General features: G+C 41.7%; 1 protein-coding gene across 9 annotated transcripts in view; it reads right to left on the reverse strand.

Annotated features, from left to right (window-relative positions):
- Celf2 (CUGBP Elav-like family member 2) overlaps nt 1–13,205 on the reverse strand; it is an 860,969-nt gene that overhangs the window by 617,071 nt on the left and 230,693 nt on the right. The gene's annotated exons all lie outside the window — the stretch shown is intronic.

A 13,205-nucleotide genomic window follows, 5' to 3' on the forward strand; every position in this document is an offset into this window, starting at 1 on the left:
TGCTTCAAAAAGGACAAACGGGGAGAGAAAGAAAGAGGAGGGTAAGAGGCAAAAGATTTTTACAGTCCGAAGGGAAACCAGAGCTTGATGAGCTGGGGTGGAGGGGAAAGGGAGCCCTCCTAAAAGGGAAGAAGAAAGAGGGAGGGAGAGAGAGTGGGGCTGGGAGGAGGAGGGAAGGGGCTACAAGGATGCAAAGCGAATAAAATAAATAAATGAGAAAAAAAGAAAAAAGAGGTAAAGAATGAAGGACAGTGATCAGAAGAGGGAGAATAAGGAAGAAAACATATTTTGGCTTTTGTAAAGTAAAATGTAATGGTTAGGACTCTTTTTTTTCCATGAGTTAAAAATCATCTCTCTGGTATCACACAACCAAAAACTGAGCAAGGGGTCACCAGGAAGGAAATGGACAAAATGAATATTCTTGGGTCTGGTACCAAGGGATCTATTTCTCTTGGGGAGATGCATATTTATAGTAGATTAGGTGGTACAGGATCATAGGCCTAGCCAGTGAAAGGAGAGCACAAACTGAGAAAATCTGAAAAATCCAAGTGCTTCTTGTTTAAGATTCATTCCAATTCCCGTCGTCGTTTCCCGAGGATGTAACCAAGTCAGTTGATTTCCTCTGCTTTGAAGAGCTTATCCTGCCCACTTCTAGTCAAATCTTGTCAAATAATGATCAGAAGTGCTGAGGGCACATTTCATTTTCCCTTCTATCGAGAGTAGCGTCGACAGTTAGTATTGCTTTAAAAATTGAGCATCTTAGAGGCCTTTGGCTGTAGGCTCATCAAGATCCTCCATGTGCATATGCTGGGTGAAAAGTTACTGCCCAGTCCTAACATTTTATTTTGAAAACATAATGCAATTACAAGCTTCAGAGCTGGGAGCACCAGGTAAAATCAGGATTAGTGGAAGAAAGATGGAGAACAACAATGAAACCAATAAAATCTGAAGTTTGGAAATCAAAGTTTGTTGAGAAATTAGAAAAGGGCTAGTAAAAGACAAGGGGAGAATGGAGACTTCTTTTCAAAAGAGTACCAGCACTCAGGGCTTCCATTCCTTTAGAATGTTAATTACAGTCTTTACCTTGGCATTTTGCTCTCATATCAGGGAAGCAATTACTGGCCTAATTCAAATTCATAGCAGCCATTAACAATGAACAAACAGATACATTATTTTAATTCCATTTGCTGCTTCCTTTCTGCTGATGTATTGACCCATGAAGCCTTGACTGGATGTCCTATAATTGGCATTTGGCAAAGGTTGTTGTCATCATCATCCTTCCCATATCTGAGTATTTATGGAGCACGTATTGCACACATAATACCTTGCAAGGGCAGGCGGCTCAAAGACCACGAGCCAGAAATAGCCTTTGCTTTCACAGAGTTTTTATAATGATGCCTTCATTTTCTCACATAAGAATGTAGTATATGAGCTGTGTGTATGTGGTGTATTTGTGTGTGTGTGTGTGTGTGTTTGGCAGGGTCAAAGTGAATAATAACACAGTAACAGGGTCATTATTTCTCAACTTAAATATAATTTTTATTCTTCTGTCTGTTTTGTCTAAAACTCTTTGTGTGTTTTAGTTTGTTTAAACCAGGCTCTTATGTAATCCATGCCAGCCTTGATATTTCTATATTGCCAAAGCTGGCTTTAGACAACTGACTGATCCTTTTGCCTCCGCCTCCCAGGTGCTGGGATGGCAGGCATGAGCCACCACGCCAAGTTTCCAATATTCTCAATCATCCCCAGTCTATCATCTTCATTATATATGTAGACATGTATTCTTGGCTTCATAGCATAATTTTATATCTGGCTCCAAGGCAAGAATCCAAAATAAAATATAGTTATTAAAAAGAACAGAAAACAAGAGGAAGAACTAAAAGAAAACAATGGAACAATGTCTAATCTTTTCCTACAATGAAGCCCTGTAATAAATACTCTCTTCCTTTCTATTAGCTTTATATATTATTTCTGGTAAGTTTCAAGTTAAAAGTGTTCAATATGTGTCAAGTCCTTCTCTTGTTTTTTTTTTTCTGTATAATTTAAGGTCCTTGTCTTGTGTCTTAAGGTACCAGCTATACATTAATCAGTTATTCTAGGTAGCAACAGCATCAGTGTCTCCTGTGTGACACTCAAGATTAAAGGCTTCTGGAATCTGAATTTCCTCACTGGTAAAACAGGATGCCTTCTGTTTCTGAGCCTGAACACATAAGTTCATGTCAGTATCTATATGTGAAATAATGCTTCTCAGTTTATGGACTGGGCTAGAGGAGTGTAATGTAGGAAAGGTTATTATTTATTATTGATAGACTTTCCTCTATGCCCTTTGATTTTGCTCTGTGCCCCAAAGATTCAATGTTTTAATGGTAACTCTTCCCTGGCATGAGCTCCCAATACTTCCATTTACATAAAATATGTTAGCTGCCCCTAACTGTTGAAGGGTAATAGATCCATCACAACTTATAGTATTAAATATATACCGAATCCACCGTCTAAAGCAGAAGGTGTTAGGACCGTAAATGTTCCCTTTGCTGGTCTGAATACACTTAAATTCAGACAGGATTAGAAGTAAGGATTAGACCATATTGCTAAAAGGGACAAGGGCATAGATCACTAAGGCATAGATAACTAAGGATTAGACCATGTTGCAAAAATCAACACAGGCATAGATAATTATAATTACTCTTAGGTTTTTAAGGCTTTGAGAATTGACCAAGCTAAATACACAGATCAATGAACAAGAGAGATAGGTTGGCCATTTTACTACAAGCAGACTAACAGAATGGGTACATTCTGACCTGCCTTTGTTAAAAGCAAAACTGGTTTCACCATCAGGCAAAACAGCGTGATATTTGCTGCAGTTGTGAAGTCCAGAAGTCTTTTCGCACACTGTCACTTTGTTGGTTTTCTTTTGAATCTAGTCAGCACTAATGCCACTGCTGGTTTCTCTTGATACCCTAGTGATCTGAGTTGGCTCTTTACCCTTTCTCCATCACTAACACTGTTCTTTTTTTACAGATTTAAATTTTAATTCTCTGTGTGTGTGTGTGTATCTGTGTGTGTGTGTGTGTGTATGTGTGTGTTTGTGCATCTGTGCATGTGCGCATGTGCATGCTGTGGCCTACAGAAGCCAGGAGAGGGCCTTGGATCCACTGGAGCTGCAGTTACATGTGGTTGTGAGCTATCCAATACAGGTGCTGGGAACAGAATTCTGTTCCTCTGCCAGAGAAAATATGGCATACACTTGTAAGCACCAAGCCTTCCCTCTGGCCTTCACCACCATTATTTTTGTATTTGCTGTGCCTATTTGGTTCTTTAAAAAGTCCCCAGGTCTCACTGGAACTGACAGGAGCTCCACAGGAGAACAGCAGAACCAAGAAATCTGGGCCCAGGAGTCTTTTCTGAGACCAATATTCCAACCAAGGACCATGCATGGAGATAATCTAGAACGCCAAACAGGTGTAGCCCATAACAGTTCAGTATCCAAGTAAGTACCCTAATAATGGGAACAGGGACTGTCTCTGACATGAACTGATTGGCCTGCTCTTTGATCACCTCCCCCTGAGGGTGGAGCAGCCTTATCAGGCCACAGAGGAAGACAATGCAGCCAGTCCTGATGAGACCTGATAGGCTAGGGTCAGATGGAAGGGAAGGAGGACCTCCCCTATCAGTGGACTTGGAGAGGGGCCTGGGAGGAGAAGAGGGAGGGAGGGTGGTATTGGGAGGGAAAGAGGAAAGGGGCTACAGCTGGGATACAAAGTGAATAAACTAATTAATAAAAAAAATTCCCCAGGTCTCACTGTCTATTTAACATGGCAAAAACCTATGGACTCTCCCATATTCTATCAGATCCTTTCTACTTCTCCCCCTCTTTCAGTTTTCTGAAGGTACAAGGCTTCACTTAGCATGTACTCTGAGTGAAGAGTGAATAGAAGAGGTTGAAGGAGATTTTCAGAGCAGGAACAATATTGGAGTCAGGAGTAGGATAGGGAGTGAAAATAATACAAAATCCACTTCAATGATTGACTGACACATTCAATCCCTTATTTACCTGCTCACTCTTGAAACAAAAAATTGCTGAGTTTCCCCTTGAAGTAAATTAAACATTTGCTGGGCTGAGACTGGGATAAAGATGAATCAATAAGCACAAGCCCTTCCTTCACATGCAGTTGGCATGGAAGATGCATGCAAAGAACATGATATGTCCACCGCTAGGACGAAGTAGCAAAACAGGTCCATACGCTACTCGGTGTCCATAGCCTGCCTCAAAGGGGACTGTTACTATCCAAACAAACTGAACAACTGACTTGAGAGAGAGAGGGAGAGAGAGAGAGAGAGAGACAGACAGACAGACAGACAGAGACTAAGAACTGCTTGGGGAGTGTTTGACCCCAACTCATTATAGGCTTCTAATCCCCTAAGTACTAAGTTAGTAACTGGGAAGTTTTAGGCTCTGTTTTAGATTTTTGTCCATAATTTATGCAGACTTTCTTCACCCTGACCTGCTACTTCCCCTTCTTTTCCTTGAAGTTCAAACATTGTCTTCCCTTTCACATTTCAGACTTCAATGCTTTAAATACGTTAAATCCTCCAGGAGTTATGTCATTGCTGTAGAGGTCTGACCCTGAGGTTTATTTATTTATTTATTTATTTATTTATTTATTTATTTTTTAACTCTGTAGGGACAAGGAAGATGACTTCTGAACCACACAGACAGGAGAAGAAAATGAACTCCCACACTCACAAAACATGAGTGCTTACTTATGTGGGTTTGAGTCTTTATTTGTAGAAGATACCAGAGTATAGCTGGAATGGGATGGGTAGGAGGGACAAAATGAAGGGGAGATATTCGTATAGATGGTTCTTTGTGGCCTGCTCAGCAGATCTGGAGGTGGGTGGATGAATAATGGGAACGCTGGAATTCTCTTGACATTATAGACTACAGTTGCAGTGACCATTTCTGTTTCTATTCTGAGTCCTGACATTCATGATGTATGAGACAAATGTGGACAGGCAGTAGGTTCAGAGAGAGAGGCCACTGAACTCAAACTGTCTAGCTACAGACCTATAGAGAGATCAGGGTGGAGCTCAGTGATAGAGGACTTGCCTAGTGTGCACAAAGCCCTGGGTTCTGTTCCCCAAACCACACATATTGCAAGCAAATGAACTGATGATGAAATAAATGGAGAAATAAAAGAAAAATCATTCTTCTGTGTATTTGTGACACTGTAGCCTGACTTACATGAAACACACTATGGAGCCCAGGCTAGATTTGAACTAGTGAACACTCTCTTGCCTCAATCTCCTGAATGAGACAGAATAGTAGTTTAAGTTGCCATACACAGTTTAAAAACAAACACAAACAAACAAAGAAGAACTCAGTTTATAAAAAGCCACAGAGAGACTCACAAGTGCTTTTCACTACCACCGGCCCTGATCATTAGCCATTTAATTTTACAGTTTGAGATGAAGTACCCGTTGATGTATGTTTGATTATTAATTATTATATTATTGTTCATTATTTCTGAAAAGTAATAACATGTTTAATAAAAATCTGAGCTATGATAATGAAAATCATTTAGATAATTTCAAGCGTTTCAACCTCCTGAGGACTTCAATTTGATTTCTTAAAATACAGTAGGAACTTCCTAATTCAGACTAATGACGGAGGGACCCATTGTGAATTACCAGATTTTGCAGATGAGTGGGTATGCAAACAGACAGAAAAAAAAATCCTAGGGAAAGTAAATCACACAATATGCTTTCCCCATTTATTTTGACAATGGTGGCTCAGACTTAACGGTCTATGATAAAACTTGGCCATATACGGTGCTACTGTTTAGTAAAGATAATGAAGTCCTGGTAATCGGAAATCTCACTCTAGGACTCACACATTAAATCTCTGCTCAAAAATGGCATTGGGACTGCAGGGGTTTCAAATAATGATGTGACTTACAGAGTACTGAAGCGAGAGCACTAGACTGTCTGCTGTAAATGTGGCGCGAGGGACAGAGGTAAAGGCTATTTTAATAGTTAGCATTTAACATTATTACAACATTTTTTTTTGTCAGCAAAATCATAAATCGTTAGGCAGAAGAGATTTTATGTATGTTCTTTGTGTGTATCTGAGCTAATGTGTGCCCATATATGTACAGGTACGTGTGTGTGTGTGTGTGTGTGTGTGTGTGTGTTTGCTCATGTGTGTGCATGCGTGCATGCACGCACGCTTGGAGGCAAGATGTTGACTTTAGGTATCTGCCTCTATTGTTACCCATCTTACTCTTGGTACAGGGTTTCTGGCTGAAGCTGCCGCATGCTGTTTTAGACTGGTGAGCTCCTGGGATCTGCCTGCCTCTTATCCCAGTGCCAGGGTTACAGGGGTGTGGCATAAGGCTTGGCCCTTTACAGGGGTGTGTGGGATCTGAACTCAGGTCCTCATAGTTGTAAAGCCAGCACTTTACATACTGAGAGATCTCCCCAGACTCTTACATATGTCCTTTTACTCAGCCTCTGGTCCACTGAGCTGCAACATTGCCAAAACCTGTCTCCCTCCTGAAAACAGAGAGGGCCAACTAATGTCCATGTGATTTCTCTTTATCTGAGGAAGAGGCAGGTAAGTTGGTGTGCTTAAAGGCTCCAACACATAGGAATAACAGTGGAACTATAGTGGAATTAAGAGCCTAATGTTCATGTGTTTTTCATACCCATAATTTCATAATGTCTTCCAATCTATCTTCTGTTATGTCTGCTGAATGGTCCCCAGCCATGGCTGGGGGTACAGTGGAATCAACGAAGGAACTACCTAAAACCACTCCCATCTTGCAGGCATCCTGCTGTAATTCATGTTTGAGAGCCTTTGGAGGTTGGAAGTCATGCTTCTGTGCTGAAGTTTCAGGAGCATATTCCGTGTTCTTAATGGACTCACTGAGAACATGAGGAGATGTCAGATGTTGGAGGGGTGAACACGGATGTGGTTGGTGTCCCGTTGGCTAAATCAGATGAGCACCATGTAGAGGGAAGGAGCTGAAGAATGCTCGTGTGTTGCCGACAGCACTCCTAGCTTTAAATTCTTCCACCACTGACTAGCTTTTTGGTGTTTTGACTTTTATTTAAGGTCCCCTTACTCAGGACTCCTCATCTATAGCAACCGGGCAAGAAAAGTACTTGTGATGGCTGCTGTACCTGGATGGGCTCATGAGTCTGACAAGGTTAGATCTATTCTGGGCAACGGTGAGAACCACAGGTGGTCATTTGGTATTCTTTAGGATATGTAGGCATGGAGAGAGAAATCAGAGGGCCCTGCATCCCTCCAGAGTCTAACAGCGATCAGCCTGGACCCTCAGGAGATGACAAGGTTGCTGAACCAGCTTGACCCCCTGACGTAAGTCCTGCAAGTGGTTCTGAACAGAGTTGTCTTTATAGGGCCTTTGACTTTTTATCTGTTTGGAGGAAGTCCACTTACATGGTGGGAAAAGGCCAAATAAATAACGCTTGCTTTAGAGAGAAGCGTGAGCTGGGAATGTAGCCCAGCGCTAGAAGCCTGGCTCAGCACACGTGTTCCATTCTTCTCATCAAAACACAAAATAGAAACAAACTTTAAAATAATGTTTGAAGAATTTTATTACATTTATTTTGTGTACATCTGTATCTGGGTGCATGTTTGACATAGCTTGTATGTGGAAGTCAGCGAACAATTCCTTCTATTATGTGGGTTATACCCACTTTCTCATCTCTTGACCCTCTTTCTCAGGCAGGGAGTTGTGTACTCCATGCTGGTCTTAAACTCCCTGTATAGCTGAGGATGAGCTTGAACTTCTGATCTCCCTGTGCCCACTACCCCAGTGCTGACATTACAGGCATGCACTATCACACCTGCATTATTCAGAGCTGGTGAATAGACCAGCGGCTCACTTGTAGGCACACAGCCTACCACCCGAACAGCACTCTACCAAGCCTCAGTCCTTAGCATAACTGAATTCTAATGAAGTTCTGTCAATAAAAATAGATTTGATTTCCCTTAAGACTAAGTTTTAAAACACTTGCCAATTTGTGAAAGCAAATGCTGTGGAGGCATAAAAGACATGGTTAAGATGTCCCAATATCAACATGGTTGAAGTGATTGGTTTGGGCTGGGGGGAAGGAGGAAACACATTACAGCAAAATTAAAGTCCAGCTACTCATAGGCAAAGACATACAAAAGACCAATCAAGTGAGAAGAAAATTTCTGCAGAGAAGTTAAGGCTGGGGAGATGGCTCAGTCAGAAAAGGGCTTGCTTCACTAAGGTGGGAACTGGAGTATGGATTCCCAGAACCCACTTAAAGGACACACCCTGAAGTCTGAGCACCAGGGAAGCTGGGAAAGGAGGACCCCAGAAACTCACTGGCCAGTGAGTTTTGCCCAACCAGTCATCCTGGTTCAGTAAAAGATCATGTTTCAAAAAAATACAACAAAGGGATATACATGAAGCTTACCTCTGGCCTCCGCATAGACACACACACTCACAAACACATACACATACATAAAACACACACACACACACACACACACACACACACACACACACACACACGCCTGCACGCACGCACATGCACACACAAACACAGCATTCCACCACCACTCTTCTCTCCAAAGTCAAATCCAGCTGAATGTTTTGTAAATTGTTCATTTCTTGTCTCTGCCCTCTTTCTATTGTTTTTTGGTAGCAACAGTTACATTTGGTTCCTCCATTCCTCTTCTGCATAGTTTTATTTCCAGACAGGCAGGGTTCACAGAGCAGAATACAAGTTTATTACTAGATTAACCTAAAACTAATTAGGAAAACAAATCCATTGTTCCCCTCAAAACAAAGCAAATACACACACACACACACACACACACCCCAAAACACACATACACACACACACACACACACACACACACACACACTAAAACACACACACACAGAAAAACCAACCACTGAAGACTAAAATCAAATCAAATCAAATCATCTTTTAGAGGGCTTGCTATTTGGGGATTTCTGCACTGCGGTTCCTTCAATTGCCAGATCTGGTTTGGAGTCTACTGTAGGTTGAAGTACTGCAGCAGGAGACGTCCCTGAGTCATTCAGACTACACCTGGTTCATTTTACAGTATTTCTTGGGTAAAGGTGGGGGATCATCTAAGCACAGCAAAGAGGAACTTTATAAAGACCTCTAATTCGGGTGCCAGAATAAATGGAAAGGGATCTAACTTCTCTTTGTCCTCAGCCCATGCTGCTTCTTGGCTGATGAAACTTGCCTGCTGACTACCGGGACTATTCCCAGCACTGTCCCTCTTCCCTGTGCTCTGGCACAAACACACAGGGGTAGGCTCCTTGGGAAAACACTAAGCCAAGTCACAGCAACGCCTACACATCTTTTGCTTCTTTTGCTTCTACCTGGTGCATGTCCTATGGAAACCCAAAAACTGGCATTTGGATCTAATTGAAAGGCTCTGTGCTAATTTGGGCGCTGTGTCAACAGGATAACTGAAACCTGCAGTTGTAAATGCTTGACAACTCAGCTCTTGGGTGATAAGAGGTTGATGGGAATCTGATGTGATAGGATGACCCTTCCTGACATGTGAATAAAGAAACCTGCATCTCTATTTTTAACCAGGCTCTGGAGATTTCTAGTAATTGACATTTGGATTCGAGGGTGTATTTGTCCCCATTCCTGGAGATATTTGCATCTTTCTCTGTTGGAGTTCCCTAGATCTAATCCTTCCTAGCAGCTTGGGAAGGCATTTGGTGCTGGCTTGGGCTTCTGGCTTGCAGAAGGCAGCTCTTCCTTCACACTAGGGCACTCACTTCAGCCTGCCTGTATTGCCTGTGGCTGAGCCATTAAAGCTGGAGCTTGACTTTTATTCCAGGGCGAATGAATTCCCACTTTGAGTTTCTCTAAGTGCTTATAGTTGAGGGCTACTGAATGAATAAATGGACGAATGGACAAACTGATTGACTTCTTTGTGATCCTGGGAACAGGATGTCAGACTTCGCACAAACCAGACAAGTGCTTGACCACTGCACTAAATTACCCAGTCCCGAGCTTAGATTTTACGGTAATTAGTAAGGCAAAGTGAGACACCGCAGTTGAGTCATTGGGTTGAGGCTTAGCAGAAGGGAATAACAAAGGCAATACCTGTGCTTGGCAGTTCCACGCCCCATCTCCCACACCAGTGGGAAATGTCATGGCTGCCAGTAGAAGGTACTAGATGCTGGCCCTTTCTCCACGGTGTCACTCATTCCCCAGAATTAGTGGTCCTGTAACTGGTCTCTTATTCTCCCTCTTTCAGAATTAAACCTCTTCCCATGAGAGGATTCAATGATTAATCCACAGTGAGGTATAATCTACAGATTTGTATGCTGGTGCTTAGATTCCTCTTAGCATATTAATAGGGACACAGCCTGAAGCCAAAGGAATCAGTCCTTTATCTGGGGACACCACATGTCCAGTGGGGTTGATATTCTCAGCTAAAGGTGGAGGTGAAGCCTTTTCTGAAATGTCAGCATTTAAACTTTTAGGGCTCTGCTGTTTCTATAATGACAAGACCAGTCTCCCCTAAAAAGGATGCAGGAATTTGTGAAATCTGAGATGTTCAAGCTGCCATTCCAGTCCTCAATATGTGTTGCTATGATTGTTTAGGAATTAAATCTCTCCATTCCAGTATAAAAGTTAGAGCGAGGACCTGGGAGATGGCTCAGTGGGTGAAGTGCCTGCTGAAGCATGACTAGCCAAGTTCAGATCTTCATCACTCATGTATAGAAGCTGGATGCAGGGAGTGCCTCAGAGTTCACGGGACATGCAGTCTGGCCAATCACTGAGCTAGCACCAGTTGCCATGAGGGATTGCATTTCAAAAAAAATAGTGATTTAGGAGGACATTCAGCATTGACCTCTGGCCTCTTCATGCATAGAGCTATTGAATTTGCATATACATGTAAATACACAGATAGACACAAATTTATGCACACACACGGAAAGTAAAAGAGCGAGAGAGTTTAAAGGTAGAATATTTTACAGGTTTCTGAAAGAATAACCATCAAGGCACTATGAGATTTCAGTCTTGATTTGAGACTCTTGTCCTGGAGTGGCCACTGTCTCTGGCCACTTTTTTGGGTTTTCAAAAACCAAAGACATTTTGTGGTCACGCTATCATCTCCTGAGTTAGTATGCATCGTGTGCCCCTCTGCAGGATGGTGCTTCTCATAGCTCAATGCTTGATTCCCACCCTACTGCTGCTCACCAGCTAACCCCAACCACGCTGCACATGCCAGAACAAATGGCATTTCCACTTTCAGATACTTCTTTGAAAACTGAGAACCATCTTCCTATTGCTCATTCTGATCAGTTATAGCACCGAGACTATTTGCAGTTATGCTTCTATTTGTTCTCCTGTTCTCTAACTCTTAGTAAAGAGGGGACTCTCTCCTAGGACAAAGACTGCACATGAACTGTTCACCATCGACATTTCCAGCTTTTCCACATTGCCTGACATAGGTGCAGAAAGAAGCCACTGTCACAGGGGTGACTCTAACTTTGCGGCTATTATCAGAGTAATTACCTTATGATCACAGGGAGAAATGGTATGGAGGGAGTAATCTTCAAAAACATGTTATTAGCTGGACCTTGTGGTTCATGTCTATAATCTCAATAGTAAGGAGGGTGAGGGAAGAGGAAAACTGTAAATCCAAGACCAGCTTGGGCTTCTAAGTGAGCCTTGTTTATAAACAGCAACAGCAATACGCATAGACTACCAGTTAAACACCTCGAATTTAAAATAAAAGGAGCAAACAAAAATTTAAAACGTATAATTTTCTTCGGTAAGTTTGGTATGTATATGAATGCATAAAATATGTGATATAATTGGTATAGTTTAAAAAATACTTTGTATCTATTATATTTGTTCATGAAAAAAGAATGTATGTGAGGGGGTGGTAGGAGGCTCAGTCAACCAGAGGAGGACAAGATTTTCATCTCCGGAACCCACGTACAAATGCCAGATGTGGTGGCATGTGCTTGTTAATTAACTTAGCACTCAGAGGTGGTGATAAGAGGGTCCCAAGGGTTTGCTAGCCAACCAGCCTGATCTAATTGGTGAACTCTAGGCCTCAAGTGATGTGGACACATTCTTGAGGATGATATCCAAGATATGCTATGGCTTTTACATGCACACACACGTGATGAGCATTGTCATACACATGTGTACCTATGTACATGGATACATTCAAGAAATAAGAAAAGTAAGGTGTTTTATTGTGAGAAAATTAAAGTGTATATATATATGTGTGTGTGTATTAGTTATATATGCATTATATTACGTAGTTATGGATATTATGCAAGATTCTAGCATATTATATACATATAATTTACTAGTATATATTATATACTGTGATAACACACCATGCTCTCTATGTGTGATGATATATACAAAAATACTAAATATATGTATTTGCCTACAGGCTTATTGAAAAGACAGAAATCATTACTGAGCTTCATAATTGAGAGTGATGATTAAGATGGTGATAGCTCTACATGAGTTTTGCTTAAAGGACAGACTCTCCACTGTGCCTCTCTGCTGCCTTGTAGAAACTCCTCTTTAATCTTTGCATCATCGTTTTGGAATTTCTAGGGACAAAGCCCTGTGCCTTGAGCATGCTGGGAAAGTGCTCCACCATTGAGTGCTCCACCATTGAGTGTTCCACCATTGTTTTCTACTTATGATTAAAAACAGTTAAGTGTCATGAGGATTCTTTTATTACCAGCTTTTCTGTAGAGCAGAAGAGAATAAAACAGAGGTCAGCTGGGAAGTAGTTGAGCCCCAAATGTGTTGTCTCATGAACACAGTTTTAGATACAGCCCAACTCTGACCCATGGTTTATTGAGAAGGCTGCTCTGTAGTTTGTGTTGTTACTGTGAAAGTAAATGGGTCCCCAAACGAGATCTGGTGGCATGGTAATAGACTGAAAAGGGGTCCTTAAACAAGATCAGGCATGTCTAAGGTGGTATGACAACACACAAAAAAGGATTTCCCCCAAAGATAGCTTTCTCACTGCAGTCTATGAGGACTAAGATAAAATCTGGCTGTCTACAAACTGGAAGGGGCTCTCACCGGACTCCAACCATACTGTTACCTTGATCTTGGCCTTCCAGACTCAGACTTTAAGAAACAAATGACTGTTGTTAGCT

The sequence above is a fragment of the Meriones unguiculatus genome, chromosome 19, assembly GCF_030254825.1.
Source record: "Meriones unguiculatus strain TT.TT164.6M chromosome 19, Bangor_MerUng_6.1, whole genome shotgun sequence".
Taxonomy (NCBI): Eukaryota; Metazoa; Chordata; class Mammalia; order Rodentia; family Muridae; genus Meriones; species Meriones unguiculatus.